Source organism: Apis dorsata, unplaced genomic scaffold, assembly GCF_000469605.1.
Source record: "Apis dorsata unplaced genomic scaffold, Apis dorsata 1.3 scaffold_170, whole genome shotgun sequence".
Lineage (NCBI taxonomy): Eukaryota > Metazoa > Arthropoda > Insecta > Hymenoptera > Apidae > Apis > Apis dorsata.
In genome coordinates, this window is record NW_006263458.1 from 497811 (window position 1) to 503915 (window position 6105).

General features: G+C 40.3%; 1 protein-coding gene across 4 annotated transcripts in view; it reads right to left on the reverse strand.

The window, feature by feature from the left end:
* LOC102675549 overlaps positions 1 to 6105 on the reverse strand; it is a 33337-nt gene that overhangs the window by 11142 nt on the left and 16090 nt on the right. The window contains exon 1 of one of the 4 annotated variants that reach the window (XR_421539.2): positions 4071 to 4977. The exons of the other annotated variants lie outside the window; for them this stretch is intronic. The gene's annotated coding sequence lies outside the window, so the exon portion shown is untranslated. Of the gene's footprint in view, positions 1 to 4070; positions 4978 to 6105 lie in introns of those variants that run through there. 4 annotated transcript variants of the gene reach the window in all.

The window sequence follows — 6105 nt, forward strand, 5'->3', positions numbered from 1 at the left end:
GCTATTATTATTGACATCGAACGGTTACGAGAGAACGTGCTCTCCCGCCCCGCTCGCGTTCCTCTCGACCTAATTCGCGGACGCAGACGATCGGAGGAGCGTTCTCGCCTGCTCGAGGTGTCCCTGAGCGCGAAGGACGTTCTCGAGCGCGTTGGTGAACCACGCGCGTCCGTCGAGGTTACGCGAAACATTTCTTGGGACCAAGTCGAACTTGAATCTCTCCTTCCCTTTAGAAGGAACTTATTATTGCCCTTAAAAGAACATCGTTCTTCTTTACTAACGACTAATAAGCCGTTATTTTTGGAAAAATGGCCAGTAGAGAAAGCGAATATAAAAGAAAACGAATATGTGAAGGAATTATTTCGAATTTCTTGTTGAAATTGCTTTAAAATAGAATCCAATTGTTATATAAAAATAACTTAGTGGAAAATGAATATATNTGGAACGATTTATTGAACAGGTTACCGCGAGATACTGATACGAAAAACGACAGAACGGTTCGAATTTCAGGAGATAGTCGATCGACAAGGCTAGGTGCATTTGCCAGAAACGAGCCGGTCGTCTCGTCCCTGACCGCGAAGGCCTTTCTCGAACGTTGCTGCATCGGTCAGAGGTTGAATTAGATTAAGTCAGGTCTAGATTAGTCCAAAGTTCTGTCATCGTGCAACCAATAGTTGGCATATCATTGAATTTTCATAGTATTTTTCTTCTTGTTTTCGATAATAAATGACACGAGCAAAAAATTTGAATCGTCGTCTTCTATTGGTCTCAGATGATAATCGTTGATTCGTGATAAAGCGATAGATATAGATTAAAAAAAAAAAAACATCTAGCGACCTATAATACCGTCAATCATCGAGTTTTCAAAATATTACGTAACTTATTGTACTTGGCAAAAATTGTAATATCAACTCTCAATTGTTTACATTACTTGTGTGCGCATCGTTATTTCCACGCAAAAAAATTATTATTTTCTTGCAAATTCCATTGCAAGAAAAAGAACGCCTTATTTTAGACGCTAAAAAAAAAATGTATACAATATATACGTGGACCAAGCCACATCGTCCCATAACGTTTTACTATTTCTGAAAGATAATAAAATGAACGTTTGCCTCGAAAATATATTTGCGGATAGATAACGATCACGACTTAAAACCATTAACTCGGAATTTTAACATTTTTATTTGAAATTGCAATAACACTCGCACTAATAATAATATTCGATTTCGAGATAGGGGAGAGAACAGTTGTATTTAATAGGACGGACGGTAATAAAAATTGCTTCGCTGGCGTTGGAATTCCCGAAACCAGTCACGTGTTTCGTTGGAGGACTATGATGTAAATGGTTCTCTTCGGGCAAATTTTGCACGCTCAAGGACATACAGGAGAATCGACGAAGATAGCCTGTGAAACTTGTGCCCGGTTCTGCGCCTTTTCCACATAAGATCACGCGGCATTCTACGAGAAACGACAATATATCACGAAGTGGAATGACGAAAGGAGGACGGTCGATTCTCGGTCCGAGGTCGCTCGTAGGTCAAATCGCCGTCGCGGAGACGACCCTGATCGACTGTTTGTGCACCAAAGATGGTCGGGTTGTCGCCGATCATTTTTTTCGCTGTTTCCATCTGGCCAAACTTTTTAACGGTAATAAGCGCGATTTCATCCATCCAAACGATGCTTTTCACTTTTTAAAGGATTCGACTATCGGAATCCACGTGTTTTTATCGATTACCAACGAAATTTTTACGATGAAATTTTTTTCGTAAGATTAATATTTTACGTGATTAATATTGGATTTCGAATTATATTACAAACGTTTATTCTGAACGTAGTAAATCGATTTATTATCAAGTTGCGAAGAAATTAACGATTTTGAAATTAATCGATGAAAAAAATATATGATGATATTACGATGAAGGGAGAGGGCAGTACATAGTTCTTGACGATATAAGTTTTAAGAATAGGTTTCTAGAGCAATTGATATATATATATATATGCTTCGGTGTGTGAACAAAGTTAAGATGAGGAATAATACAAAACATTGTAGACAAGGTTTATAATATATCTGCACGTATCATTATTTTGGATCATAACCAAAGAGATAACGATTCTGAGCATCGATAAGGCCGATCATTCTTTTGTTTTTTCAGATCGCTCTTTTCTTTTTCAACTTTTTTTAGATTAGCTCTCTCTCTCTCCCTCTCCCTCTCTACACAAAAGAAAGCGTGAAAATATGTTGAAATCAAAAAAAAAAAAAGTATTTTATACGATGATCTTATCTTTTTAATGAAGCAAAAATATTGAAAAAAAGAAAAAAATAATACGCGTAAAACGAAATTCAGATACACATTATCGACTTGTAAATAATAAAAAGTATTTTTATCAAAATGGACCGAGTGCAATGTAAAAAACAAAAAAAAAAAAAAAAAAAAATTTTTTTTAAAAAAGGGCCCGGGGAAAAGTAAAAAAAAAAAAAATTTTTTTTAAAAAAGGGCCCGGGGAAAAGTAAAAAAAAAAAAAATTTTTTTTAAAAAAGGGCCCGGGGAAAAGTAAAAAAAAAAAAAATTTTTTTTAAAAAAGGGCCCGGGGAAAAGTAAAAAAAAAAAAAATTTTTTTTAAAAAAGGGCCCGGGGAAAAGTAAAAAAAAAAAAAATTTTTTTTAAAAAAGGGCCCGGGGAAAAGTAAAAAAAAAAAAAATTTTTTTTAAAAAAGGGCCCGGGGAAAAGTAAAAAAAAAAAAAAAAAAAAAAAAAAAACGAGAAGGATCATAGCGTAAAAATGTGATTAAACTGGAAGGGGTAAAATATCTAAGAAGAGCTTAAAACGAAGACAGATGTTGAAGAATTATCTGCACTATCTGCACGTGCGTCGGAGAAAAGATAAAGATGTAAAATTTCATTGGTCAATGCGGAATGGCAGTCCATGATATTACGTAGAGAGATGTCCTCGTGTCTTTGACGCGTTCTCCAGCTCGTCTCTCGCTTACCTACGCAGATTTTGCCATTTATGCCCGAATAAAATACGTATTTTTATTACTTTGTTCGCACATAGATTACGTGGATTCTTAATTTTCTAATTTTTCTAAAAATCTCTATCTCGTTATTTATAAAATTATTAATTTAAGATATGATAATTATTAATAATAATTTTTTAATAAATCAATCTAAAAATGTTAAAAATAAATAAATAAATTATTTCGTCTTAAGATTTTTGAATTCTTCCAATATAATTTCATAGAAAGTGAACTGTAATTTTCAGCCATTCCATGCATCGCACTCCCTAGCAGTAATAGGCTTACGATTGAATCACGTTACTGCAGAAAAATTAACGAGACCTTCCTAACTGTAATCATGTAATAGCTATTTTGTGCACGTAAAAAATTATATAACTATCTTATTACTCATTATGCAGCATTAACTTAAATATTATCTTTCAGAATTGAAATAAAACGAAAAAAAAAAAAAAAAATCATGAAATTTAAAAATTGTGAAAAATTATTATCCTATGATTAAAAGAGATGCCATTATATCGCCATTGAATCTTATGTAAATATCCTTTTCCTTTTTTTTCTTTTGATCGAGATATTGAAGCGTCACCTTGTGGCTAAAGTTCGGAGAAGAAATCGTGAAAATTAAAATTCTCGAGTTTCTCCATGACACGTATAGTTTCTTGTTGCTCTCGTATACAGAGAGAAAACGGCGAGAGTTTCGAGTGATCCGACGATTGTGGATCAATGCGTCGTTTCTACCAGAAGAGGTCGCGCTGAAGGTCTTCGTGGTTGCCGCGCGCGCTTACATTATAATTACGTACGTTTCCACGGAACGTTTTGTCACGTTAACGTTTATCGATAAGATTAATTTCCTATTAATTTCCTCATATTTCCATTAAAAAAACAATCGGAAAATGATAAATCAAAATTAAGAAAATTGTTTAAATTCCGATTAGAATTTGAAAAAATGGAAATAATCTAAACAGATAAGAGAATGTCTTATCACTTCCGGTACCAGATTTGTCCTCGAATTCCTTATCCGAGAACGCAATCGTCGAGACCGAGTGAAAACGACTCACCGTGGCGCGGGTTTGAGTCCGAGGGCAAGCAGTACGTCGATGCCCGCCATCTTTTGCTCCTGGTACACTTGATTGCCACTCTTGGCACGTTGTTGGTGTTGGTGTTGGTGGTGGTGCTGGTGCTGCTGCTGGTGCTGCTGCTGCTGCCGCCTTTCCGTGGCCGGCTGATGGTGTTGGTACTTACTGTCGGCCAAACCGATGTTGCCGATCACTTTCTGGTCGGTTAACATTTTAGCATGGGTGACCTTGAGGAGGGAGCGCTTCGCGTCCTCGACCAGCATCTTGGTGACCGGCTGCACGTTCACCGGCACGCCGATCGTCGGTACAGCACCACGACGCAGCCTACTGCGCACAGGAAGACCGAGCACAAGGTGCTCCATATCCTTCTCGTAAGAGTCGTTGGTAAAGTGGAGGGAGCATATACGTGCAGTTTGTATGTTGAACGGTATCTCGCCATTCGAGAGGGGCACGCGACCGCACGCGCGCACCCATCGTGAGCGTACTTCCGGTATCTGGGGGAATCGATGGTAGCGGATACGACGGCCGCGGGTCCGACGATGACTATTGCGGCACGTAGCCACAGCGCACTGCGGCATCCTAACCTCTTAATCCGTTGTCTCCTTCGTATCGAATGGTACACGCACACCGGCTCACGCACACTTAACCAACATATAATAAAAGCGATAAAGTCTCTATGACATCTTCAATGACACTGGTGGAAATTCTATCATTGTCATATCACGAATTTTATTATTCTCACAATTTCACACCATTTGTACACCAATGTTGTTCATAATTGAAGCACGAAGCACGAGAATTGGTAATCTTTGGATAAAGTAAACGGGTAACGTTTGGTAACGATTCTTTGTTTCTACCGATTGATATACGTGTCGGTAAACAGTCTTGTAATCCCAATGTATATCGGGATATATATATATTTTCTTCTTCTTCTTCTTCTTCTTATTTCCAGTAAATTTTCTTTTCTCGATCCTCGAAAATGTCGATGAAGTTTTCGACGCAAGTTTTCGACGAGTTTTCCTTTCGTTTCGCTTTGGTGAGAGAACGCGTGACTAGATGCGTTTTGCCGAGTGAGTCGGTTGCTTTGCCAGGAACCGGTGACACTTGGATACTCAAAACAGACGCACGTGAGTGTACGCGGACCCACACAACACAGGGAAGCGCGGCAAAAATGGAAACGTTAAATGTTCAAATTGTTCGAAATCCCCTTTCCCCTGGTCCGATCCTCTCGATCTTTTCCTCTATGCAAGACGACACGTGTATGATATATACGTGCGTGCGTGTATAGTGGGACAAAAGGAGAGCGAACGAATGTTCTCAAAGGACGACCGTTGCAAACAGAAGAGGTTCAAAATACATACAAATGTCTCGGGGAACGATGGTCGTTAGAACGTGAGAATCGAGAACGAGACAGTCACGCGACGGAAGCACTCTTGCGTACTCTGGATGACCGCGGGAGGTCGAAAGGGCATCGGTACCGCCCTGCGTGCGACGCCCTGCGAACTGTGGCCGGCGACGTAGAAGGGGGCCAGGGAGCAAAGAGCGAAAGAGACAAGCAGACGCGAGAAGCGTGGAGGGGGAAAGGGAGCAGAGACGGCGGAGTACCGAAAAACGATGTGTGCGTAGGCCTCCCGATAGACGCCACCACTTCCTCGCGAGTCAAATTCAAAACGTCACACGCACACGCGGTCGCGCGCCTCGTATAAATCGACCGTCCACTGCACGAGGGTGGGGGGTTGTAAATTAGAGAAAGGGCAACAGCGACAAGACGACGATCGGGAACGTCGCGTGTGTCGCATACGTCTTTTTCCGCGACACGTGGGAGAGACGGGTCCGCGTTGCCGGCGAAAGGTGTCGCCTCGTGTACCTTTCTCCGTTCGTGACGATCAGCGCTACGTGATCGTGACGTTGATTGGTGGGCGGACCGTCAAGATGGCGACGGATGACGGTGGCTCAACGACGATCGTCGACGAGCGTACACGAAAATCGCCGAACTCGTGTGTAAGTACGACTCGTG